This window comes from Symphalangus syndactylus, chromosome 1, assembly GCF_028878055.3.
Source record: "Symphalangus syndactylus isolate Jambi chromosome 1, NHGRI_mSymSyn1-v2.1_pri, whole genome shotgun sequence".
Classification (NCBI taxonomy): domain Eukaryota; kingdom Metazoa; phylum Chordata; class Mammalia; order Primates; family Hylobatidae; genus Symphalangus; species Symphalangus syndactylus.
Window position 1 is genome coordinate 100,178,734 of NC_072423.2, and position 27,062 is coordinate 100,205,795.

General features: G+C 58.5%; 1 protein-coding gene across 2 annotated transcripts in view; it reads left to right on the forward strand.

The window, feature by feature from the left end:
- The first annotated feature begins 5,312 nt into the window (after positions 1-5,312).
- OSBPL5 (oxysterol binding protein like 5) overlaps positions 5,313-27,062 on the forward strand; it is a 78,709-nt gene continuing 56,959 nt past the window's right edge. The window contains exon 1 of one of the 2 annotated variants that reach the window (XM_055271577.2): positions 5,313-5,447. The gene's annotated coding sequence lies outside the window, so the exon portion shown is untranslated. The remainder of the gene's footprint in view (positions 5,448-27,062) is intronic. The other variant, XM_055271593.2, reaches the window with a different exon arrangement.

Sequence of the window (27,062 nt, forward strand, 5' to 3'; positions counted from 1 at the left end):
GGCAGGCAGATGCCCACGAGTGTGGCAGATGCAGCCCATGGCCAAGGGTGACAGGCAAGGGGCTCCTAAACCCAGGTCCTGAGCTGGGCGTGCCCCTGACTCCTGAGAAGAGGCCTGGCTGGAGCCCAAGCCAGCGCCCACAGCCAGCAGCTTCCCCGGAGCAGCTGCCTCCACTCAGCCTGGGCACCGGCTAGCTTTGGGGACCTCTGGGCACTTCTCTCTTTACTCCGTGAGATTTCTGGGGTGTATCCCAACCTCACTGCTGTGCCCACGAGGCCCTGCTCCTCCTCCTGGCCAGGTGTGATGGAGGATGGCATAGGGCTGGCTGCCCATAGCAGGGCCACAGGCAGAGCCCGCCACCCTGGGAATCACCTCTGAGAACTGGCTCCACACTCGTGGGGATGTCTGAGCACGAGCTTATCCCACATATCCAATGCCGTTGAGCAGCACCCACAGCCCCCCGGAGCCACCTCAGCCTCCCACTGAGTCCTACGGAGGTTTTGACCCTATAAATAGCACCTTCTTGTCCTTTCAGGCAGGAGTCCAAATACTGTCACCAAGAGAGGTGGGAAACTCCATTTTTATTACGATCATATTACAATGCCTGAATCATGAGTTTAGATGTGGCTTTCTGGAAGACAGGGGTGTGTGTGGGTGTGCATGTGTGTGTGTGCATGCACACGTGTGCATCAGAGAGAGAGAGAGACAGACAGAGACACAGAGTAAGAGAGTCAGAGAGAGACAGGAGGACAGAGCCAGAGAGCCGGAGTGAGCCTTCAGGCAGCAGGCCTGCTCAGGACACGTTGTGGGCAGTGCGGCCCAGAACTGGGAAGGGAGTCCTGCAGGCTGCCCCAGGAAAAAAACAAAAGAACAGAAAACAGCCACTGCTCCGCCCCGCTCCCCACACCTGGCTTCGTGACTCAGCCCAGGAGACACCACCACAGTCTCCCTAGTAAGAGGGGGAGGAACGCATGTGGGGATCCAGTACGTCCCTGCTCCTCCTCAGGCCCCCAGCCCCTGCACCCCTGTGGGATCCAGGAGAGGAAAGGACTTGGCTCCCTCCCATGGCTGGTGGCCCAAAGTAGCAGACATGTCCAGCCCTGAAGGAGGGAACAGCGGGGAGAGCCTGCCTCCTGTAACCTGAACGCTAGCTTAGCTTCCAGTCCTGCCTGGGACGCTCCCCAGTGGCCAGACTGGAGCTGGTGGCTTCACCTCCTTGACTTTCCACTTCAGCGTCTGTAAGGTGGGGATACTGATAACCACAGGCTTGCCAGCAGTGCGGGGAGATGCAATCCGGTCATGTGAAGTTGAGGACATAGTGCCAGGCGCAAGGCAAATGGTCCATACCTGCTGCGATGTTTTTATGATGAGCTTTGTGCCATGGAGACTATCTGGACGCTTTGAATTTCACTGACGCCCCACCGCCTACGGGAGATGTAATCTCCTCCCGCTGCACAGGGAAGAAAACAGAATGGGCTCCCACAGGAGACCACACCTGGCGGTGGATGTGCCCTCAGGGCAGCAGGGAGGGCAGCAGGGCCCAGGCTCACCCCTGGGTCTCCCCACTGCAGCCCAGGGAAACCAGGCAGGTGTCCCACTAGGAGCCGGAGACCCACCAAAGTCCAGGTGCACCCCTTACTACTGGGGCCTCGGTTTCCTCATCTGAAGTGGTTATTGCTGCCTTAGAAGACTGAAAAGGGCCGGGCGTGGTGGCTCATGCCTGTAATCCCAGCACTTTGGGAGGCCGAGGCAGGTGGATCACAAGGTCAGGAGTTCAAGACCAGCCTGGCCAAGATGGTGAAACCCCATCTCTACAAAAAATACAAAAATTAGCCGGGTGTGGTGGCAGGCGCCTGTAATCTCAGCTACTCAGGGGGCTGAGGCAGGAGACTCGCTTGAACTCGGAGGGCGGAGGTTGCAGTGAGCCGAGATTGCACCACTGCACTCCAGCCTGAGCGACAGAGTGAGACTCCGTCTCAAAAAAAAAAAAAAAAAAGCAGGCTGAAAAGGACTAAAGGAGATAACGGATGACAGTTTGCCGGCCGACACCTGCTTAAGTTCTCTCCCTAGGGGGCCACACCCAGCCCGCTGGCTCCTGTAGTGGCTGAAGCCCTGAGCAAGGCTTCCCCAGTTGGTGGCACCTCCTCTGGATTGGGCCCAGCCCTGTTCCCACATGTCCTGGCCACCCCAGCCCTTCCCAGGGAGGCAGCCAGATGTAGCAGAAGGGGCAGGGGATTTTGCGGGGGGGTTTCCTCTGAGCCGGTGGGTCTTCATCATGAACCAGGTGGCAGAGCACAGCGGATCAGAGCACAGTTCGGGGGCCAGAGAGGTTGGTGACTGCCTCGCCTGCCATGCCTCAGCTTCCCCATCTGTAAAATGGAGCCAATCACGACAGAACTAGCTCATAAGGTTGTGAGGCAGATTAAATGCACCAAGTGTCTAAAGCTCTCAGAAAAGGGTCTGACACGAGAAAGGTGCCCACAGCCATCTTATTCACTCCTCAGTCAGTGTCAGGAGGAGTAGATGAGATGCAAAGAATCTGGGACAGGGTAAGGGCTCCATCAGCAGGAGGCTTTGGGGGCTTAGACCAACCACCCAAAACCAAGGTGTGATGCCAGCAGGTGGACATGTATTCACTTCTGGGGCAGGGATTCTTGACCTCAGCATGACCAGCATTTGGGGCCGGGTCACTCTTTGTGGTGGAGGCTGTCCCGTGCATGACAACGTGTTTAGCAGCATCTTTGGCCTCTACCCACTAGACACCAGTAGCAACCTCTAATGACGATGACCAGAACTATCTCCAGGCAGTGCCAAATGCCACCTGGAAACTGGAGGCAAAACCGCCCCTAGCAGAGAACTGCCATTCTGGAGATTTGGATTGGAACTGCCCTGATTTTAAATTGCACTGTGCTTGCAAAGCATTTTTTAAATTCTTACTTATCACAGACATATTTTTCTGAATTACCATAAATTCCAAACTAACCAGCTGGGCGCTGCAAGCCGTTCCTTCCCATAGTCCACTCATGGTCCCCAGTGCCCATCAACAGCCAGCGCTTGCAAATTCTGTTGGCCCACTGGGGACTTACGGCAGCTCATGCAGCAGAAACTGCTCTGGTCATCGCCATTTACAGATGAGGAAACTGAGGCACGGCCAGTTGCACAAACTTGCTCAAGGGCTCCTGGATGGTGGGGCCTACTGGGCGTGCCCCCCTAAAGCTGGTGCCATTGGCACCTGGCTCTGCCCATCTCTGAGGCCTCTCACGCCCTCATTTCCTGCGTTGGCCACCAGGCGCAGATGCCGTGTCCATCTGACAGGAGAGGAAGCGGGGTCCCAGGAGGAACAAGCCACTGCCTGGTGACAGAGCTTCTTTCTGGCAGCAGCAGGATTCGGACCTACCTCTTGTTGGGGGCAACCTCGTCGGCTCACTGCCTCTCCAAAACCAGGCAAGAGGCTGGAAATGGGGCTTTCTGGAAAAATGCAGAGCCTGCTGGGAAGTGGGGCAGACAACTGACACCTGTCGCTGAGCCTGGCAGGTGGCGTGTTCTTCATTTCTTGCGTGGCCATCTGGCTGTCAGACACTACCCAGTGAGAGGCTCAACCCTCAACCTGCCCCACCCCAGCCCCACCCTGCTGTCATCTATGGCCCCTTCCCCCACTCTGTCAGGTGCCTCTTCGGCTTTTGACCTCTGCCCTCAGCAGTGTCATTTCATGAAACCCAGGCCCCGGACAGCCAGCATCAAGCAACTGGCAACCTTCCCTACTTCGGCCCCGGAGACCTCCGCCCTAGGGATAGGGGCTTTGTTTTCTTCCCTAATTCCCTTTGGATTGGCTCCAGCAACCAGCAATTTACCAGGCAGCAGCACCTCAGCTTTGGGCAGGGTCTTCAAAGAGCAGACCCAGCAGGTGTCTGTGGATCCCAGCTGCACAGACCCTCTCCTGGAGAGGCAGAGGCCGCCTGCCACAGGCCACGCGGAGCAGGGTCCCACCATGGCCCTGAGCATCTTGACTGAGCAGTTCTGCATCCCAAGGCCTCACAAGGTGACTATGGAATGGCAATGCTAGCCCTGGGGGTAAGCTTAGCGCAAGTCCGAGCAGCCCACTCGCCTCCGTAAGCCGTGGGTTCCTGTGATCAGCACACAAGCAGCTGGTGCTGCTATCCCCAGGAGGATACCCACCAACTTGTCTAACGGGGTGGGCAAGGCCAGGGCTGAGACAGGAAGGGGTCTGGTTTGTTGTGGGCAGAGCACCTGCATGCTGTGCCGCTCCCCCTTCAGGTGCTGGAAGGAACCTTCCTGGGCCGCTCGCCCTCCACAGCCCTGCTGGGAGGTCTTGCAGACGCCCATGATAGCCAGGCTTACGGCCTCCCAAATGCACGTGCAGCGTTAAACTGTGGAAACACACGTGTCAGTGGCAGTTCTGCCTGCGGAGGAGGCCGGGGCTCTCTGCAGAGGGTCAGTTGTCCCTTTTAAGGTTCTGCGTGGAAAAGGCTCCACGCCCTCTTGGGGTCTACCTACATCTGGGGATGCCAGAGCCCAGCTCCCAGTTTTTCTGGTCATTTGGGGACATACCATAGGAAGGACCTGCAGTGCACCTCAGGCTTGGACACTACGGCTGCAAACGCCCTGGGGCCAACCCTGGGCTCACACCCAATTTAGGGTCTACAGGCAGGGAGCCAGGGGCCAGGAGAGGACTTCTCAGCTCCCATGGGGATGCTGTTTAGGGGAATTAGAATGTCTTTTATATACGAGAGAACTGAGGGGTCTAAAAAGGTCTCTGGGGGGTAGAAGAAGGTGAGGAGAAAACACAGGAAGAAATGCACATGAGGGTAGGTTCTTGTCAAAAGGGTCCTGAGAAAGACGTACAGTTAGAAACAGAGTGTGACTGAGGGTCCTTCTTAGCACATAAGGGGCAGGGACAATGGGCTCAGATGTCTGGGGCTCCTCTTGTGTTCTGATGGCTCCTGAGACGGGGAGAAACGGCGACAGTTTCTTGGGTTCAGGAAGGGAGAGGAGGCGCCTCGCACCCTGGCTAGGGTGGGCTGGGGGCCTGCACCAAGTTGGAGAACCCCACGAAGCTGACCCCACTCACCACTGCCCACCTCGCCAAGCCTCCTGGCCATTTTCAGCTGAGTGTCCCGACCTCTGGCCGCCCGGGTGAGTGTGAGCCCCGGAGTGCGCGCGGGGGGTTGGGGGGCGAGGAGAAGCGGCAGCCGGTGGGGGGCCCCCTGGGCGCCCGCTCCGCGCCGCGATTCGGCCCGGGTTTTGCGGCCGCCGCGCCTCCTCCTCCCGCCTCCGGGCTCCCTGGGCCTCTTCCCTCCGCCGCGCCCTCGCTCCGCCTCGCGCGGGGGGACCAGCTGCTGGCATTTCCTGCAGCCAGGCCCGCGCCGCCAGCGGAGCCCCCGCGCGCCCGGCCGGCCCGGAGCACCGAGTTCGCGGCACGGTAGGAGGTAGGAGAACGGCGGCCCGAGGGGCGGCGGGGGACGGCGGGGGGATGGCGGGCTGGGAAGGATCCGGAGGGCCCCGCCGGGCAGGGCCGGAGCGAACCGAGGGCCGCGGGGGGCCGACCGAAGGGATCCAGGAGCCCGCGCCGCAGCACCGCGGACCCTGGCAGTAGCTAGTGCGCGGAGCCACGCCGGAGCCGGTCGCGCGCGGGGGAGCGGAGGAGCCTGGGGGCGCCCCGGGCCAGGGTGGGTCGGCGCCTGGTGGGTTGGGGCGGGTGGGGCCCGTGAGTGGGAAGCGGCGCGCCCAGCTCGGCTCCCCACTTGGTGGGGCTTAAAGGAGCCAGGACCGCCAGGGAGGGTGGCTGGGTCTGACCACCACAGACCCTGGCCAGTCGTTGGTCTGTGTCCCCAGCTCGGCCGACGCGGGCTCCAAGGAGCCAGGTCTTGATGGGTCTGCATGGGGTCTGGGATCTGAGTCTGGCGTCCCAGCTGCGGGCTTGGGAGGACTGCTGTGTCTGAGTCCGCAGAGTCAGGAGGCTGCCTGGATTACAGGCTAGGGAAGGACGCTTGCCCACAGCCCCCATCTCTGGGACACTGACCCCCTGAAGATATGGAGCCTCAGGGATTGTTGAGGTGCCTGAGTCCTCAAGAGGGTCTTGTGCACTTGAAGATTCCTCCCGGGGAGGGGGGCGCGGGAGGGTGGGGCAGGCAGGAAGGAGGCTGGAGTCTGCAGCCCCCCGAGGAACAGGCCCGTCCTGGGCTTCCCAGGCACCGCCCCCAGCCCCCACCCAGACCGCTGGGCTGCCTCCTGTCAGAAGCCAACTGGAGTTAGGGTTTGGGGTGACTCCTGGGGGTATGGAGGGGTCACAGGGTGGGCTTACCTGCCCCTCCCTCATCCCTGGCTGAGCCCATTGCCCCTCCCTCATCCTTGGGCTGAGCGGGTCTGCCCTGCCACAGCGGCTGAGTGGATTTCCTCTCTTGCCATTTCGTAACTTGCTCCCCTCTGTGTGTCTGCCCCAGTCTCTTCAAGGTGCCTTTTACAGGCAGACTTCTGTAAGGGTCCCACCCCACCTGATACAGCCTCCCAAAGCCTGGAGAAGTGGGCCAGCCTTTGGGATCCTAGGTAGATGCTCTTGGGTCTGCCTGCACCAGGGCTGATCCAGATCCCAGACTGAACAGAAACCCTGCTCCCCACCCCCAAGAGTAAGGCCCCTCTGCACGTTTTTATCCCACCTCCTTGGTACACAGGGCCTTGCTGTTCCTTGAACCTGCCAGGTGAGTGGGGGCTTTGCAGGCATTGGGCAGGTTTGGGGCAACCTGGGGTGGCATCATGTGCCTGGCTGCTCCCTTCAGGTCTCAAGCTCCAGAACTGCAGATCCTATTGTCTGCCTGCATGCATGTGGGGCTGGCCTGGGGTGCCAGGAGGCAGGCACCGCGTGTGTCTGTCTTACCAGGCTGTGTTTAGGAAAGGTGACACAGCAGATGGGCGGGATGAGGAGCCTCTGACCTGCAGTCCTGGGCCTGGTCTCAGAGAGGCTACCCTGCAGATGTCAAACCCCAGGCAGCCATCCTGCATGTCCAGTGGAGGCTCCTTTCTGGGTCCAGATTGGGCCATGAATAGGCCATGTTCTTCAAAGGACTGCTTTCAGCTCTTAACAGAATACGAATGCAAGACCCCCCGCCCCGCCCCCACCCAGGATTGTATTTACTATGCTGAGAATGCCTGGTATCAGTTTCTCTCCTGAAATCCTGGCCTCGCTCTGAGTGCTGATAGTAATCTGACATGTAACGCTTGGGGGAGGGAGAAACACTGTGACAAGCCGGCGGGTGGAAGGGCTGTGTGTGTCTCTGACAGCTGTGTTTTGGGGACTGGTGCTCTCTGCCGATTCTGTGGTTAAGCCTGCACACGTCTGCACACATACAGGCACAGCCTGCAAGTGGAGAACTTACCCAAGATGACAGAAGATGCATCCCACCCCCATTCCCATTTATTATTCAAGGGACAGGTGAATCTGAGTCTGTGACCGCAGCTGAGAAATGTTGTGGACCCAGCTCGGAGTTCTCCCGGAGAGGCCTGGGGAGCTGGAAGCTCTGACCTCCTGGACAGGGGGTTGTAGAGGGGCCGAGGCCCAGGGGTGCACAATGCCAAAAGGATCCCGGTCATTTTGATAGGAAGGGAGCTGTCGGGGAGGGAGCCGTTAGGTGCAGCTCCCCTTGTGGAGTACAAGGGCCAGGTGGGTAGAAGTGCCCACTGCTTGCAGGGTTGGCAGGGGAGCCCAGGGAGTGCACCGGTGTGCTGGGGAGTAGATGTTGGGTGGTGCAAGTGAGGGCCACTGGCCTCCTGACAGGGACAGGCATGCTGCCCCGGATGTCCTCATGCTGCTTATGACCGGCACAAAGGAAAAGAATATTGTTCTCGATGCCAGCTTTGCTTGATGACTTACCGAGCCTGCAGCTTGAGGAGGCAACTGACAGCCTGAGGATGGGGCTGTTGGGCTGGTCAAGATTTTTAAGGGTTTTGGGGCCTTGGTGGCTGGGTCTTGGCCATGGCTGGGTAACCTTTCCTGTGGAGATGTATGGGCAGATAGTGAAGCTGCTCCAGAGAGTGGTAGAGTTGGCGGTCGAGTACAAAGGACTTGGACTAAGGACTGCGTTGTTCTCTTAGCATCACAGTTGTTCTGAGCCAGGGCCTCTGGGATCGTGTCCACAAGGGTGTGAGGTTGCCTTGTGCTGACGTCTACACTAAGCGGAGTGGGCACCAGCTGTGTCCTCAGGACCAGGGCTCGAGGTGGGAGATGGGGAGGGGGTGGGACATGAGCCTTGTTGGCTGGCTTAGAGGGATCCAGAATTCCTAAAGGGCCTTTGTTGCAAATCTCAGAGCCACCCAGGCTGAGAGCAAATGCTTTGCTCGGCCTCCCAGCCCACCTCACATTCGGCTGATCCCTCCAGGGCTGGCCTCCACTCCCCTCCTGGCCCTACCAGCTCTTGCCTGGAGCTCCACATCAGCTACCTAGTAGGGTCCCCTTTCGTGGCCTTCCTAGCCCTTCTCCAGTCAGCAGCCAGCATGGTGTTTAAAAAGATAAACCACTTCATGTAATTTGCCCATTTAGAGCCCTTTGAGATTTGCCATGGGTCTCAGTAAGTCCTGATCTCTTTCCAGACCCCACAGGCCCTAGACGCCCCTCCACTCCTCCTGCCTTCCCCTGTTCTCCTCTCCCACTCCCCTCCCCTCCCTCTCCCCTCCTTTCTCACAGGGGTCTGGCCTCAGCCCTGGCTTCTTACTCCAGAGTCTTTGCACTGGCTGTGCCTCTACTTTCGGCCCCTCCTTGGATCTGCACTTGGTGGGCTCCATCTAATTCAGGTCCCAGCTCGGATGCTGCCTCTCTGAGAGAGGCTCTGTTCCTGACCCGATACCCATTCCAAAGCAGCTCTCAGCTCTGTGTTTTGCTTTCTCTTTATTTATACTGAAATGATCACATTTGTTTAATTGAATGGCTTCCTATGGAGAAAGCGATTGGGCCAAGCCAGGTTCATGGTGGGTGCCACTGGTGCGTGGCGTCTGTCCCTGGTGGGTGCCGCTGGTGCACGGCGTCTGTCCCTGTGCACGGTTGCCTGCAAGTCTGCTCCGGGCTCTCTTCCCAGGGGCTGGCACACAGTAGGTGCTCTACGGTTAAGTGAGGCACATGTGGAAAGCCATCATACTGTCTCATCCCAGGGAGGTCAGTAGATTATGGCTGCCCCCATCTAGCAAGTCCCATCCACCATGTCCTGGTTTCACCAGCATCAGCTGGTGTGGGACGTGACCAGCTCATTTCCTCCACGCTCTAGGATGGGAAGGACGAGAGTGTGTGACTCTTCCCAGGGTCCTATCATCTCTGATTTAGGAATGCAGCCCTTAGGATGTCTCACCTCCTCGGGATGCCTAATATTGTGTTTGGTGAATGCAGATGGACTTAACTGGCCCATGGATCTCCTCTGACCCTGCTGACACAAAGACAAGGATGAATGGGAAAGTTGAGCCTCAACAACTGAACAGTATGCCCTCTAAATATGTACATTCTTAGGGAGTTTAAGTGGAAAATCGGGAGGAGATTTGAGGGATACTCCACCTCGGCAGGCAGCTGGTCAGGCTGCCCGTTGTGACCAGCCTGGGGTCGCCTTCCCTTCACCCAAGGCCAGGGGAGTTTGCAAACCTGCAGTAAGCCCTGCCGTACCTGGCAGAACAGAAGCACCACCCCAGCTTGGAGACAGCATGCCTCTGACTGCTGGTCATGGATGGCCCCTTGGGAAGTGCCCTGTGCTTCTGAGCAAGGAGGCAACGGGCCTCCAGGCACTCAGGGACAGCACAGAGGGCGCTCTGTCGCCCGTGCCTTTGTCCCTTCTCTCGCTGGCCCATTCTCAGCTGCTTCCTCGCGGGGAAGGGCCTTCCTTCCTCGGCCAGGGGAGGGAGCGCTCAGTAGCCCGGCGCTGCGGAGGGATTGATGTGCTATTGGGGTGAATACGGCGCTCGGTGTGGGGGTGGGGGCGGCGGGTTGTCATTTAAAGCGGCCTTTGGGGATGGTCAGCAGAGGAAGGCGTGGTGTTGTGGGGGGCATCCGCATCTCCGCGCCCCTTTCCTGGCAGCCAGCGGGATTTCTCATGACCAGCTATTGCGTGAATAAGACACAAGAGTCAACTAAAGGGCGCGCCGCTGTGGGTCCCATTCGCTGGGCTGCGGCTTCAGGCAACGGCATTTGTATGCCCGCCTATTAGGGTGAATGCGACGAGGGGAGTGTGGGTCGCTTAAAGGGCCGGGACTCTGGCAGCAGTGCGTCCCGCCCGTGGCCGCCTATTGCGGTGAATGCGGCGGCGCAGCAGTCGGGTCTCTTAAAGGGTCCAGGCGTCCTGCTTGCTGGACTGTGCTGCTTTGAGGCAGCTCCTGGTCCTGGGCGGGAGGGGAGCACTTTAGAGAGGCTCCCCACATTGGCCAGAGGGAGAGGAGCCCCGACGCTGGCCCGTGGGGCAGGAAGACTAGATGCCCTCCTTACAAGATGAACCTCACCGCCCCCCCCCGCCGCCCCGCTGCCTTAGGAAGTCACCCAAATTTAGCAAAATTCAAGCCAGAGCCAGCAGGCACCAGGGTGGGGCATGTGACCCTGTTCTGGAGGGCTGGCGGGGCCAGGGCAGGGAGGGGGCTGGGCCTAAGAGATTGATGGTGGTGATAGTGGCAGGCACCACCTCGGATCTGATCAGAAGGCCTAGCTGAGGAAGACGCAGCCGGAATTCTTCACCCCAGGTGCCAGGGTCAGCAGAGTTTATTTGCCTCCTGTAAAGTGAGGCTCATGGCCGGCCCGTGAGAAGTCCCGAGATGGTCTTTGTACACAAGTGCTGGGTGAGCATCAGCCATTGTGTGGGTGACTGGCATGACCCCCTACCCCACCCCTATGGGCTGCCAGTCAAAGGTTTCCACCCTCCAGCCACCATCTCCCTGGCTCAGATAGTCCTGGGCCACCCCACCCAGCCGTGGCCCTGGCCCTCCCCAGGTGGACCCTGTCCCTGCTGCAGACCCTCCACCTCTCTAGCCCTTCTCTGCTCCTGAATTTGGCATTGGTCCCAGGCTGCCCTGAGCTGTCTCAGGGGACTCCTGACCTGTGAAGAGGCAGCAAGTCCATGGGAAGCAGTTGGCCTGGGCTCTTTGAGGCTGCTGTCCTCACCTGTAGAGCAGGGACCATAGTACATGGTGTCCCTGAGTGCAGCGGATCCAGTTAGTGGCCTGGCGCAGAGCCAGGGAGAATTGGAATGCCTTAGTCTCTGGCCTGCACACTCCCTACCAGCGAGCACTTTGTGGGTTAGGTACCAGGCCTCGTTACCCTGAGGCTGGGGTGCTGTGGATGGGGTGCTGGGACTTAGCATTAATGCTCAAAGACGAGCTACAGAGGTAGTGAGATCCCCCAGCCCCAGGGACACCTGAGAGTTCTACCTCTTCCCCGCGCCCACCTCAAGAACATACCTGTCTCCTGGGCAAAAACAGACCCTCATGTTTCATTCTCAGTGGCCTCAGGGTACGTGCACACTCTCGCCTGTGCCCTCACCCTGCTGTCCCTTGTGTTCAGAGGGTGGCTGGCCTGAGGGCTCACAGCATCTGACAGGCTCCCCTCTGAGACGGAGGAAATGGGGCCCCAATAATGGCAGGGTCGTGGTGCTGCTCCTCGCTGGGCTGCAGTTTCTCCATCTTTAAGGCACCCCCATCCCTGACATTTGCCCTCAACCCCCACACCTGTGGGGCTAAGGCTCCTGCACACGGGCAACACCCTGGCAGGAACCAAGAAGGAAACTTGGACATCCAGAGCTCCCTCTTCACTCCCGAGGCCCCGGCTTCTCCAAGGGCTTCGGTCCATCTGCTCCTGCTCCTTGAGCTGTTTTATATCTTGAGGATGCACCCCAGGTTTTATGCAGAGAGAAGCGTCCACTAATTTTCAAAGGTTTGAGACTGAGTGATTGGAAATCTTTCTCGTCCTTCCTCCCTCCCTCTCTCCTGCACCAGTGTGTGCAGCCCAGAAGAGGTCTCATGTGTCACTGACCATGCACCAGTGTGCAGCCCAGAAGAGGTCTCATGTGTCACTGATGCTCCATGAGTCTAGCTTCTGCACGTGGGGTGTCCCCGTGGCTGGTCCTGGGGCGGTGGACTGGCCTGATGCTGCTGAGGACGCCCCACTTTCCCACAAGGCTCCACCCTGCTGTCTTGCACATCCTGGGGCCAGGACAGGAAGAGCGCTCTGCAGATCGGAAAAGCAGGTGCCAGTGTGGGCACGAAGAGCCATTTGTACTTTGTAGGAATGCGTGCTCCCACATGGCACCCTCTGATCTCCTTGGGGCAGAGGAAAAGAGCAGCCAGCTTTGAAGGGAACCCTCGCCCACTCCAGCGCCCATGCTGGGTTTCCAATTTGGGCCCAGCTCCTGCAGGAGAGCAGAGATCTCTCTTGCTCCAAGACCTAGATTCTGCCTCGGAACGGCACAGCTGTCCCCAAAGGGCAGGCCGGGGCAGGGCGCTTGGCCACAGGAGGTTGGGAGAGTTTGGAGCATGAAGAACACCTAGAAATGTCAGGATGTGGGCCCCGTCTGGAAACCTGAGGCTGAGGCCGCTTCGGGACAGGGCCTGGTTGTTTGTCCCATTACAGTGCCACAGTGGGTCATCCTCCCCAGCCCGGCAACCAGGCTCCCACGAAGGCTCCCAGAGAGAGGGGGACAAAGGTGCTCTCTGTTGGTGACTGGCACCCAAGGGTGCTTGGCCCCAGTGTGCTGCTGAACACACACAGCTGCCGTGGTCGAGGCCATCAGGAATCCCCACCCTCGTCCCTGCACCAAGTACAGCTATGTGGCTCTTTCCTGCCCAGACCCTCCCTGCTGGCAGGTGCCCACCAACGGCCAGAAGAACCTTCCGGTTGCTGCAAGCCCAGCAGGCTGGGCCAGTTTCTCCCTCATCTGATTGTTGTGAGCAGAGGAAAACGAGTTACTCAGTCCCCAGCCAGCCGGGGGTGGGGCCGCCTTCGTCTCTGCTCCATGGGCTGTTGGGTGCTCACACTCTAAAGTGATGTGGGTGGCAGGAAGTGGCCTTGTGGCACCCACCCGCTGAGCACAGGGCTGGCCTGTGGAGCCACCCCAGTCATGGAGCCAAGCTGACTGGGGCCCTCCTGCCCCTCTCTGTCTTGGCACAGGCCTTTCCCAGGCCTGCAAAGCCTGCCTCCATCGGGGTGCTGCCTCAATACCAGCGGGACACCAGACATCTAGGCTAGCTAGCTTGGTGCCCAGGCCCCCTCTTGGCCTCCCCAGGTCTCCTGGTGACATCACCTTCTCCTGGAACCCTGTCTCATCAGGGTGACCTCTCATAAGTCCAGCCTCATTCCTTACCTGCCCCTTCCCATCTTTTTACGGGTCAGGGTCTCTCTGCTGCTGGCCCTGACTCCCTTAGATCTGGGCCCCGCAAGGCCCACTTTTTCCCATGTTCTCGGGAAGTGCCGCTTGCTTTCCTCCCTCGGGGGCCGTGAGTCTGCTCCCATGTGTTTGGCCTGGGTGTTTTGCACAGAGGCGCCCTGGGCTGTAAGCACCGCCCTGTAAAGGCGTCCTTCACGTTCTGACCTGTGCAAGCTGGGAGCTTGCTGCCCTTGGGGGCCCCGAGGAGTAACCCGTCTGACCTCGTGGACAGGGGCGCAGTGCTTAGAACATGGGCTTAGCGGTTGGCAAAGCAGGTGGGAATCCCTACCCTGTGGGGCCACAGGCAAGTCCTAAAGCCCCAGGTTTCCTCATCTGTGAAATGGGCCATTGCAGGGCCAGCCTCCTGGAGGTGCCTCGGGAAGTGGTTGGTGGGAGCATGAGCCAGCTCACCGCGGGTGCTGGCCCTTGGCCTGTGTGGAAGTGGCACGGGCTCTCAGAGCAGGGAGGGGCCACCTCCTATCGCGCCTATATCATTAATGAAAACGTTCATGCATAATGAATGATTGTGAAAGGTCTAAACACAGGAACCATACAGAATAACAGAACCAACCCCAGCGTTGTCAAGGTCCTGATACCTGGCTGTATTTGCTTCAGGCGTCTTTCAACAGCTACAAGTTACGTGTAGGGAGGGCCCCAGAGCTTGCTTCTTTCCCCAGAGCTGCCATCCTGGGTTTCCAGGCTCACACTCCCAGGCGGGTTTTGGGCTTTACTATATATGGATGGATCCGTAAACACACGCAGACAGATGTCACGTGACCACTGACGTTCTGCTCACATCCTTCTTTCTGATCATTTTAGAGTCGCAGAGAAGTCGCAAAAACAGTAGTTGACCGCCCTCTGCAACCTCTTCTTCTCTGTGTGGTTCTGTATTCCTTGTACATTTTCCTTGCTTTATGTACATAAATCACACGGATTTCCATCCTTCGGAAGGACATTCTGGTAGTTCCATTCCGTCCCTGGAGCAAGGTCTGCGTTCTGGTTTCCTTGGGCACAGCCAAGGGCACTCCCCCGGCGGACTGACCCGGGGTGGGGTCAGCAGCCCAGCGAGATGTGGCCTGGTCCCTCCTGTGCTCAGTGCTGACTTCCCTTCCCTTCCCCCTTGTCCCAGAGGGAATCATCCCTACCCCCACCCTTACTCTGCCTCAGCACAGGGCTGTGGGAGGAATCCTGGCCCCCAGGGGACACACCATACAAAGATGTTTGCCAGGGCCCCCCAGGGGCCTCTCAGTGACCAACACATTTTGTTAATTAAAACCAGAAACACAGGCTTGAGCCTGAGACTGAGGGCCCGGGAAGGGCAGGGTCCAGCCGAGGTTCTGCAGGTCTGCTCACAGCCCGTTCTAGCACAGCACCCACTTGCTGAAACCACACGTGTGTGGCCTCGCCAAAGACAGGGAGACGGGGCTTGGGAATACCAGCCAAGCCCCAGACCCGCGGTATCTCCACAAAGCTGGGCTAAATGGAAGTGAACTGTCAGCATAGTGGCTGCTGCCCTGGACATCTGGCCGCGTCAGACATGAGTGGCAAAGCTGGGGTGAGTGGCAGAGCTGGGGTGAGTGAGTGGCAGACCTGGGGTGAGTGGCAGAGCTGGGGTGAGTGAGTGGCAGAGCTGGGGTGAGTGAGTGGCAAAGCTGGGGCACCCATCCCCTCTCGGTGCTTGGGATCACCCCAGGTCACCAGCTGGGAAGTGGTCCAGGCAGGATTTGAGCCCAAGTCTGCCAGGCTGTGCTGGGCATTATTCCTGGGAGAGGGGCCCTGTAGCACCTCCGGATGTGGCCAGGGAGAAATCCCCTTTTCCCAAGGAAGCTGGAGCTGTAGCCCATCTGTCCCAGGAAGGCCCTCCTGGGCGGGTGTGTGAGTTTGCTGGGGTTTCCACCACTAAGCAGCCCAGACATTGATTCTCTCTCAGTTCTAGAGGCTAGAGTCCAAGATCAAGGCCTTGCAAAGCTGGTTTCTCCTGAGGCCTCGCTCCTTGTCATGCAGACAACCACCTTCTCCCTGTGTCCTTGCAGGGTCATCCCTCTGTGTGCCTGTGTCCTCATCTCCTCTTTTTATAAGGACACCAGTGAGATTGGACTAGGGCCCACCCTAATGACCTGTTTTAATTTAATGGGCTCTTTTTATTATTATTATTATTATTATACTTGAAGTTTTAGGGTACATGTGCACAACGTGCAGGTTTGTTACATATGTATACATGTGCCATGTTGGTGTGCTGCACCCATTAACTCGTCATTTACATTAGGTATATAGGGGGCTCTTTAAAGACCCCATCTCCAAGTACAGCCACTTTCTCATGTCCTACGGGCTGAGACATCAACACGTGGATTGTGGGGACACAATATAGCCCATAACCATGGGTAGTGGAGCGGCAAGACTAACCCTGGGGCCCCCGCACTGCCGGGCGTCTCGTCAGTGGGTTCTGTTTTTATTCCCTGTGAGGACCCAGCATTTGCTGGGAGTAAGATTTTGATGTGATCAGAGCCTTCCGCACCCATGAGTGTGTGCAATGTTCTCAGATTTCACCTGCTTGAATCTTGACTGTTTTATGCCCTCCCAAGAGCCTCAGCTCATCAGCTGGAACCTGGGCGAGCTGTACAGACCCCCGCTTGGTGAACAAAGCGTCAGCAGGTGCACGCTCACGCTTCCGGGCTCACTCCTCCTGGGCCACACTTCAGCCGCTCTGTCCCACCAGCGGATGACTCGGCGTGTTTGGGGTCAGCAAGCCCTCTACAACACATCCTGCTACCTGGCAGGTGTTGCACGCAGGGCCGTGCTCTCCAGGTCCCAGCATCCTGGGCCAGGATCTGCGGGCTGGAGTGTGTCAGCTGCTCCCTCACTTTTGCCCTCTGGCCCAGTCTAGCAAACACCTCCTACAGCGGCCCTCTGGACACCACACAGGGCCTTTCCTTCCAGGGAAAGTGGATAAGGGGCCACACACCAGCAGCGGTTTGAATGCTGTGTGTTTCTCGGGCACAGACCTTCCTTGGGGGCTGCGGGCCTGCCCTGGGGCTCCCTGCTGTGTGTTCGGTGCTGACAGTGCTGTTGGGGAGCCGGTAACCCCGGGGCTCCCAGCTGCAGCCACCTTATCTGGGCTGCACTTATATGGAGCCTCTGCTATCCAGGGCTCTAACAAGAACTCCAAATGTAGCAAAAAAGAAAATGAAAACGAAAGACTTCTCCTGGGCAGCCGTAGTGGACACCCACCCATCACCCGCAGCCAGGTCTGGTGGGCCACTCGGGAGTCGTGCCAACTTGGGGCTTTGCTTCCCGGCAGCTTGAGCCTGTGGTCAGCTTTTAAATTGAAGTTTAACGAATGACTGCAGGCAAATAACTGTCCTCCCGCCCTGTTCATTATTTTTAAACTGTGTCTGCTTTGAATGTGCAAGGAACATGCTGTTTGTCTATGGTGGGCGCCTGTTCCTGGCTGTGGCCATTCATTATTCCTGGGCCTCAGCCCTAGCGACAGTGCTGGCGTCATCAGCCCCCGCAGTTTGCCAGAGCAGGAATAGCCCCAGGAATTTGTGACCTCAGGGAGCCACATCTTCAGGCTAGAGGGGGCTTTCCCACACAAAAGCAGCTTATCCTATGGAGGCTCAGATGTTTAAACACATTTGCCCTGTTCCATGGATATCCCAAAATGCATTACATGCAACCTTGAGGTCTGCATGAGAAACACTGGAACTCTCTTCCTACTGACTTGTGTGATTATAACAGCAAATTTTGATAATGACTAACATGTATTTTATGGAGGCTTTTGGAATGACTTATCTCCTTTAACCCTTGAAACAACCCTATGCTGTAAGTTCTATTATTGTCCCCATTTTACAGATGGGGACACTGGGGCTCGGAGAGGTGAGGAAACCTGCCCAGAGTCACCCACCGCTACATGACAGGACTGGGATTGGAAGCAGCTCACCTCGTAGCCGGGACCCCCTGTCGCCTGGGGGATGTTGCACTCTGTGGGCTGTTTCTCCCTGTTCTCAATGGCCCCAGACTCCTCCTCTTCTCCTTGCTGGAAGGGCTGTCAATGCTCATTCTCACCCACTGCTGTCTAGGAAACCAGATGAGTAAGATTGTGAGAAAAGCGAGCAAACCAGGAGCGGACGGATGCGGCAGGACCCGGGAAGTGCCAGAGAGGCATGAATGAGACCTGGCACGCGGTATTCCATGATGCTTGATTGGGCTGTTTAGAGGGCTCTTTACTTTTCTGTGTTCTTCATTCTTCTGTTTCTCGCTTAGCATCCAGTGTGGATCACACGGTATTGACAGCCAGCAGCGTGTATCAAACGCCCACTCGCACCCAGCTCTTCCTGGAGGTTTTGCAGGCACCGGCTCTGTTCACGTTTAGGTGCCCTTTCAGGATAGAACCAGGCTTAGGGGCGCTGCGCGCCTCACCTGAGCCCGAGCCCGTCGCACCCTGCAGGCTACTCCTGATAATCCTGCAGGCCCCCGCTGCTGTTCCACGTGGGATCCCCCTGGAAGGGGACCTGGTGAAAACCAAGGCTTGGTCCCTGCCCGCAGGAGAAGGGAACACAGGAGCCTCTCGGTCAGGAAGAGGCCCCACATTTTGAGCAGCTTCTGGCATTTTTAGAACAGCTTTCAGTGTGCGCAGACCACCTTGGCAATCCAATGTCACCTATACTGTTATTTAAGACCTAGATCTTTAATAAATCAACTCACTTCTTTTTGAAGTACATTTATACCTAGAAGATGTGTTAATCATTGCTGCAGTTAAAAAATCAACATCACCTGTGATAAATTGCAGGTAACTATCAAAACATGCACAATGAACACGAACCACTGACTACACGTTAGCTTTTGTGTGCTCTGGCCACATGGACTCACATTGTTTGCTGTGAGCTTTGCGCCCAGGGCCACTCTGCCTCCGTTAAATAGAGAGATGAGCAGGGGCAGAGCCACCATAAAGACCCATACTCTTGTCCCTTGATGTAATCAGGAGGCTGGGAAGAGAATGCAGAAGGCCTCGCTTTCTCACTGTGACCTAATGGTGAAGGCTGCCTGTACTGCTGGTGTCACCAGAAGCATCAGTGACATGCACACTTCTGAGCTGGCTGGAGAGGCAGAGGGGGGCCTTCAGTGGCCAATTCCAGGGGATTTGAGAATGGGCCCCTCTCCAGGAGCAGCCAGAGGAACAGGCAGCTGTCGGGGCTACAAAGCCCGCCCTAGGGAGGCAGGAGAAGGTGACCCCAGTGATGGGGCCCATCCAGGTTCCCAGCACAGTATGGCTGTGTTGCCTGGAGACCCCCTCCCATGGGGCAGACTGGCATCTGCCGAGTCACGGACCATTCTCCGAGGAGTCACCCGTTTTCTTTTTGGATTAACGCCAGGACAGTGTGTTCTGCGGGGATCCCAGAGGGGTATAAGAACTGTTTTTGTGCCGTGGGGGAAATAAAGGTACATGAGGCTTCATCTTCAACCCCTTGGTTTCTCATGGGGAAAAGGGCAGGGGTCGGTTTGGATGCACCCCCAGCACATGGGGATTGGGGAAGACAGCTGTGCTGGCAGGAAGCGGCCAGGTCAGGCTGGTGCTGGGTCCATCTGGTCGCCTGCTGTGTGGAGCGGGGACGTTTCTGCAGTTTCTTCATGCCGGTGGCAGAGGGGCTGAGGAAGAAGCATTCACACCTTTGGCCAGGCCCTTCCCTGCTCCCAGCCCTGTACCCAGGGCGTGAGTGCTCTGGGGCTGCCATAACAAATGACCACAAACTAGGTAGCTTAGAATAACACAGATTCATTCACAGTGATGGAGCCCAGAAGTCTGAAATCCCAGTGCCGGCAAGGCTGCACTCCCTCCGAAGGCTCTGGGGGAGGATCCTTCCTGCCTCTTCCAGCTCCCAGGGGCTCCAGGTGTTCCTTGGCTCGTGGCTGCATCGCTCCTATCTCTGCCTCTGTCTTCATGGCATGTTCTCCTCTGTCTGCGTCTCCTCCCCTGTCTTTTCACAGGTGGACCCCAGGCATTGGATGAGGACCCCATGCAGTGACCCTGTTTCCAAGTCAGGGTCACAGGTACTGAGGTTAGGACTTGGACACACCTTTCATGAAGACACAAGTCATCCTTCCACCATCGGGAGAGGGTGGCCACAGCGGGCAGCCTGCCGTGACTCCCGGGAAAATGGACTAGAATCAGAACCTGTAGAAAGACCAGGGGTGGCATTCTGGGGCATGGGGATGACATCACAGATGCAGGCGTGCGTGATCACAGTCGTGTTTAGTTCTAGGGAGCAGGGGGTTGCTGTATTTCACAGATGAGAATAGTGAGGCCTTCCAAGAAACCAGGAGCTGCCTGGGGCACCCAGGCTGTCCGCTGGGAATGAAAGTTGGGTGTGGCCACTGGGGAGACCCCACCCCAGGGAAGAGAAGAGTTCTGCTCCCCTGTGGAGGCATGTTTGTCCAGTGAGCTCTCATGACACCACAGGCCGCTGGCCTCTGTGTCTGTGGGGCGGGACATCTTGATCCCCTGGCCTCCTGACCCCTGTCTTGCCCCTGAGATGGTTCCTGCACACTGCTGACATGGCAGCCCAGCTTGGACGGGCGGGACATGCCCACCTGGGGGCTGCTGGGCTCCTCCCTAAGGAGGTGCCCGGAAGACAACCCGGGACAGGACTGTGGTTGCATCAGACATGTTTACCTGGGAACCAAAAAACATTTTTTTTAAAAAAGCTGTCTTTAAAAAGTGAGGGAGAGAAAAGCACCGTCTGCTCCCCCCGGGGACTTGGGACCCTGGTTCCCGAGGGCGACTTGCCTTTTTGTACTGGCTCAGCCTCAGGCACGAAGTCCTTAGCCTGGAGCCTCCTGCCTGGGGCAGGAGGGCAACAGTGCCCTCTTGGGAGGTGGCGGCCATGCTGATGGGAAACAGCCACTGGTTGGCTTCAGCATCCTGATTTGCTGTGTGTGTGTACGTGTGTGTCTCTGTGTGTGCATGCATATCTATCTGTCTGCTTATACATGTGTGTGCATGCATGCATCTGTGTACATGTGTATGTGTGTGTGCCGTGCATGTGGTTGTGTGTGTCCATGCATCTGTGTGTGTGTGCCTGGGAAGGGGGTGGTGAGCAGTCAGGATGAAAGAGGAATGCAAGGCCACCATCACACTCCTGCGTGTCAGCACCTGGCACACAGGGAACACTCACCAGCAGCCACAGCTGGCCCTGGTGCCCCGGGCTACATGGTGCCTGCCAGGGCAGTGACCACCCGTTGACTGGTCAGTGAGGGTGGGGTCGTTTGATGATCAAAGAGGAAGAAGGGACAGGGCCCAGGGGCCTCGGGGAGCACCGCTGTGTGCTGGAAACCACACGTCCTGATAGGACCTGCATCTCAGGACGACTGTGAGGACCAAATCAGATCAAAGGAGCCTGGGCAATGCTGCAGCGGGCACCTGCTGCTGCTGCCTGATGCATAAACTGTCCCCATGGCCTGCGCAGGCAGCACTCCTGCCACAGGCACACATGGGCAGGGGAAGCTCATGGAGCGGCAAGCACTCTGGTGATGTTGATGGGGACAGGGAGCATGCTGGCAAGAGGGTCAGCCACATTCACAGCACCCACTGCCTCCCTCACCACATCCCAGTACACTGCAAGATCATGCCCCTTTCCTGGCCACCAGATAAGGTAGCGGTGCTGGGAGGTCTCCCAAAGGGCGACTGCCCCCCAGCCCACGCCTGTGGGAACAGGAGACAGCTCTGGGGGGCCTGACTTGGGCTTCTGCTACATTCCGGCCTTGGGGGCTTCCAGAGTGGTGGTGTGGACGCTCTGGGGGACTGTTTCAAATCTGGTATGCCCTGGACAGTGGGAGAGTCATTCTGATAAGGCTGGAAGCCTCTGGAAAGGGCTACTGCTAATACGCAGGGCTGGAGTGGCCGGGAGGTGGCTTTGGCAGCTGATATATAAAGGCGGCTCTGTGGTGGGCCCAGTGGGGAGGTCAGGGCTGGGGCAGGTTCTGAGCCTGTGGGGGTCCATGCTCTCTGGAGGCTACAGCCCACGGAGGAGACCTGGCCAGCCCCTGCCAACCCACAGCAGAGGCTACTCAGCTCCTTCTCTGCTAATTCTCCAGCTCATCCTGAGTCTTAATCCCCTTATCTTAATAACCTCTTTTATCTTGTGCCGATTAGTTGATTTTTCACCTGTTTGAGCCTCTTATCTAGCTGGTTGTCACCTTTGCCTTCTTAAAAACCCTTAGCCTCCCTCTGGGGGATGTGACGCTGCTATCACACCAATTTCCTCTCCTGCTTTGAGGATCTTCCAAAATTCTCCTCTTAAAACTCCATCTGGGTAGTGGATTTCCCTTCAGTTTGGGCCTTCAAGAGAAATCTGTAGCCTCTCCTATTTGGCTTCGTATGATAGAAAATGTCAAAGTTGTACAAAAGCGCAGAGGACAGTGCCCCCGCCCCGCTGTCATGGAAGCCGGTCCCAGACAGCGCCCTGTCTCCTCCACCTGGACAGCCGCTGGAAAGAGACTCGGTGCTCACCTCCGTTCCTCTCTCTTCTGTGACCTCTGTTCTTCCATCTTGTTACCCGCCTTCAGGGCTGCCAGCAGGAAGGTGTGGGGGGCAAAGTGCGTGTCATGGGAGGGGCACTTCCTCTCCACCCTCCCTGACTCCTCGGCCCTTGCCTCCCCAGGTCAGGGGTGGGGGCCCACATGTCAGCGTTGGATAATAGAGGGAGTGGGGAAGGTTCTGGAAGGTCCCACCCTGATGCCCCTCACGACCTTAAGGAGTATGTGGTGGGGTCCAGCCCACCTTCCCAAAAGACACTTAAGAAAGTCAGCAGGTGCAGTTTCCAACCTGCTCCCCGGGGAGTCCCGGCTGTACTGTATACACATCGTGGTCAGACTCACCCAGGAGGCATTCATTGGCACCTACTCCATGCTCGGCCACTGGGAGTGCAGGGAGAGCTGTCTGCACCATGGAATGGGAGCCTCTGCAGCGAGTGTGCCAAATGCTGGGTGCCGGGGGCATGGGGAGGATGAAGAACAGGAGAGTGACCAGGCAGGAGCCCAGCTAGTGGCTCCAGAGGTCCTGGGAACCGAGGGCAGCTCGGTGAGGCCAGGGCCATGGCGGGCATTGAGTTGCAAGAACAGGCTCCTGGTGGTGGAGACCCAGACGAGACGGAAGGGCCCGGGTCATGGGCATCAACTCCCACTCGCCGAGGCTGGTCCTATTCCTCCCCAGCGCCTTGCATGTCCCTGTGCCCTGTCTAGGGCCACGCCCGGCCTTCCCTGCCCTGATGCACCCACGTGTCCCTGGACATGCTCACTCCCATAAATGCCACTGCCAGCCCTCCGCCTCTCTTCCGGCAAATATTGATTACAGGGGGTTTTAGTCCCAAGGGTAAATTTCTGGAAGTCCACCCCTGGCTTAAAGGACACATGAGCACTTGGCGCCTCGATTCGAGTTCACAAATGACCCTCCGGAGAGGTCAGTGCAGCTCTACCTGCGTCGCTGCCGTCCCAGCTGGGCCTGCATCGGGCTGTGTGCCCATAGCAGGGCTGACTGGGCTGACCCACAGCCTGGGGCACGAGGGAGAGGCTGGAAGCAGGCCTTGTCACCGTGGGCTGGCCTCTGCTGTGGCTGTCCCGGCCCAGGCAGCTTGAGGTCAAGCCAGGTTGGCCAGCAGAGGCAGGAGCTGTGCCCAGGCCCGTGGCAAGCCCTGTGGGACACAGAGTGTCAGACATGTCCAGTCCTCGAGCTGGCGCCCGCTCCCCCTCCTCCCAGGGCCTCTGCCAGCGTCCTCCTGGGTGGGCCCGGCCCAGCCCTAGCCCCTGACTCTGGAGCAGGAGTCCCAAGTCCAGCACTCAGGCCTCACAGAGGCCTTGCAGCCCTCCCAGCCGCCCGTCCCCTTGAGATGGGGTGAGTCACACGGCTGTGATTCTGCCTTGGGGAAAAGTGAAGCCCAGGACATGAGGGTGACTGGGAAGGATCCCAGGACAGAGCTGGGGCCTCAGCCCGCCCAGAGCTAACAAGGTGTGGGCTGTGCATTTAGCTCAGGAGGGTTGTGACAGCTGCCAAGACCCCTGTGCCCTCAGCTGAGCCACCTCTAAAATCCCAGCCCCTCGTGAAGACCAGAGCTGGGTGTGCTGGGAAGGGGCATGAGAGGCGAATCATAAATAGAAACGCCAGCTCCAGCCACGGCGAAGGGGCTCCTGGCTGCTGGGGACCCTGCAGTCTGTGCTGCCCTGTGCCAGGCCATTTCAGAACAGGCTGTACAAAGGCCAACTCCGTCATCTCCCAAACCCCAGAGGGGCCCCAGGATTGTCCCCCTCCCCAGAGAGAAGCCCGCAGCCTGGAGCTGGCCTCTCCCCAGGCACTCAGGCGCGGCTGTGTGCCCAGCGGCCTAGCAGCTCTGCAGAAGGCAAGCGATGAAGTGCCCAAAACCGGGTGCGATGGAAACCAGGTGCCAGAAAGACAGCGGGTGCCTCGTCCCAGCCATGCCGTGACAGAGTCCAACAGCTGTGCCCACAGGCAGGGGGCTTCTGGTCACCACGTCCCACCCAGCCTCTCCTCAGGCCAGAATCTCCACCTGCATTCTCTCTGTCCCTCACTCTCAGAGGTCAGAAATCCTGTAGAGGAATCCACAAACGAGACCCCTCTCCTACCTTCCCGTGAGTTCCCCTCCTCGTCTGCCCTCACCTCCCCCGGAGTGAGCTCTGGCTCCTCAAAGAGTCCCACAGGCCCCCCGGGGGGTTTCCCGCAGGAAAGAACAGTCTTCCCCAGAGATGGGTGTGCGGCGGGGTGCGGCTCATAAGGCAATGTGTCCGTCTTGCTGGTCTGCCCGCCCTGGTCTGAGAGCTCCGACGGGGCTGCGGGACCCTGGCTTATGTTTCTCTTTATACCCCTAGCATCTGGTGAGATGGAAGGGCCTGGAATAGAAACGACACGAAGCTTTCATGGGCTCCTGGGGGCAAGGCCACTGGGTCTGGCTTGCTCACAGCAGGGCGGAGGGGCCCCCAGGTGAATCCTCCCATCCGCAGGTGTAACGGCAGCTAAGGGTGGTGTTCAGAGCACGTTTGCCGATTGTGACCCCGGGAGCGTGTACCAGTGTCCCTGTAACCCTCAGCCCACCCAGAGTCATCTAGGAGTGTCTGGGAGTTGTGACTTTCCTCCAGGTAACAAAGTTAAGTGAACACAGGATGGGCTACCAGGTGCCCATTGCCAACCACTGAGGTCGACAGGCCAGGGTTCTGGTCCGGTCTTGGTTGACCAGGCCCCACTTCCCACCAGGACCTCCCTCTTCTTGTCTGTAAACTGCGCAGGGGCTATAAATGCCACGTTGGCCCTGCTGGTCTGGGGTCTGAGGGTGCGAGTCTGTGAATGTCCTCCAGGAAGCAGCCCCCAGCGCAGACCCCTGCTCTTGTGTGTGGGTCTCAGCCGGCGCTGGGACTGCAGCCGGGTCCGATGTTCCCAGCCCTCAAGAGGCCAAACCCCTACCCCAAGAACATCATGGCCAGGACAGCAGGCAAGTGAGTGCCAACTCACTGGGCAGGGATGGCTTCCAGAAGGTTCAGTGGAGGCTGTGGGGCAGTGGGAGACAGTGCTGGCCCGGGAGGAGGGGATGTGACCAGGGGAATGGGGCTCGTGAAGTGGCCTGGCCTGTGGGACTGGTTGCAGGGGCTGCCAGTGTGACAGAATTGCGGGCCCTGCTGAGGTGGCACAGCTGGTGGTGGAGGGAGGGGCAGGGCCCAAGGCTTCATCTGGAGGCTGGAGCCCTGGGGGAGGTTCCTCAAGGGGCTGACAGGGTTGAAAAGGTGGCTCTGCCACAGGCGATGGGAGGCAGTGGGGCGAGTTGATGGGCTTCGCCTAATCCAGGTAGGCACGGGGCCAGCACAGGTGCATGCAGAGAGCGTGAGGGCCAGGCAGAGCGGGGAGGGATGGGCTCCTGTGGCTGAGGGGAGCGCGGTGCCCCTTCCGTGGGGAGTTGCAAAGAGCCAGGCTGCCCCCAAAGGCCTCCGCTGGGCTAGATGCTACAGAAGCTGCCTGTAATGGGGTGAACAGTGTCCCCCAAAAACGTGTCCAGGTCCTAACCCCAGGTACTTGTGGATGTGGCCTTGCTTGGAATCCAGGTCTCTGCAGATGTTACTGAAGATCTTGGTATGAGACCATCCTGGAGGATCCGGGTGCCAGGGAGGTGGTTCTCGCAGGTCCTGGGGAACGAGCTGCAGCCTGGCCCCAGGCCTGGCCTCCCACTAGGGTGGCTGCCTGAGCGTGGGGATGCCATGGGGGACTGGGGGTTGGCTCCAGCAGACCCCGGACTTGCAGGATTTGTAAGGGGGACGTGTTTTTCCCATTATAAAAATGATCCCCAAGAGGCAGCATAAGATCAGGTGTCCCCAAAGTCAGACCACCCGCATGTGTGGCTGCTCGGCCAGTCGCAGGTGGTGGAATTTGGGGCCGGCGTCTGCTGTCTCAGTGTCGGTGGAACGGGGTCAGGCCAGGCCCAGCCCGCACTCCCTTGCAGAGGTCAGCTGGTCCCGGCCACGGAGCCTGGCGGGTTCACTGCTGGCTGTGATCATGATCAATGCATTGATGGGAATGTGAAGAGTTATAGAAATTCCACTTTGCTTTTTAAAGAAACAGCATCGGTCACCCATAGTCCGCCACCGCCAGCGTTTCTGCACACTCCAGCTCCCCATTACGGGGTCTTTACCATGTCGAGGGCACCTCACACTGCTCCTTGGCACCATGGCACCCCACTTCCCTGGGGCTCTCGTTGCCAGCGGTTTCATTGTATCCCCCAGAGTGTGAGCTGCAGAGGAGGGGCACTTTCTGTCCCCACTTGCCTGTCACTTCCACCCGCGTTGGGTTTTTTGTGTATTTCTGTCCTGATGCAGCGTGCTTGAACCACCTCACAAACAATAAACCCGTGTTTGGTCTCAGGGCTGTGGGACCCCCTGAGGATGGGAGGAGCCGTCGAGGCTTGCTGGGCTCAGTGGGTGTTGGAGCAGCCGGCCCCTGCCAGGCCTGACTCAGTGTGACTTGAGGCCATCGACCCTCGGTCCTGCTACCCAAACCCAGCGTCCACCCCAGAGCTCCCACCACACAGGATGATCCCAAGAGCTGCCGATACCACAGCATCTGCTGTGCACTGCAGCCCGGGTGCCTTCCTCGGGCCCTGCTCAGCTCTGACCACAGCCAGGAGCTAGGAGGACCCCCTGGGCTGCAGTAAAGCAAACCAAGGGCCCAGGACTCCTGAATCATCTGGTCACCCTCCAGTCATAGTGGACTCCAAAGCCCGTGCTCTTTCTCCAAATAGCCCCAGGAAACTGGGACAGAACCGGGCCGGGCCCTGGCAAGCACCAGTCTGTGTTCCGTGTCTGGGCCTGCCTGTCCTGGACACTGTGTGGGCGTGGAAGCGGACAATATGTGGCCTTTGGTATCTGGCTTCTTTCACTTGGCACATATCTGCGGCTCATCCGTGTCATCGCATGTGTGAGTGCTGTGCTTCCTGCCTCTTGAAGGCCGAATGTTCTTCTGTCCGTCGCGCAGATGCGACCCATGTTTATCCGTTCATCCCTGCCGTGTGGACGTCTGTCTGTGTCCGCTTTCTGATGGCCCTGAGCCGTGCTGCTGGGAGCGTGTATGCGCGGACCACCTGGGGGCGTGTTGTTGCTTCTCTTGGGTGTGTTGCGTCCGTGCGT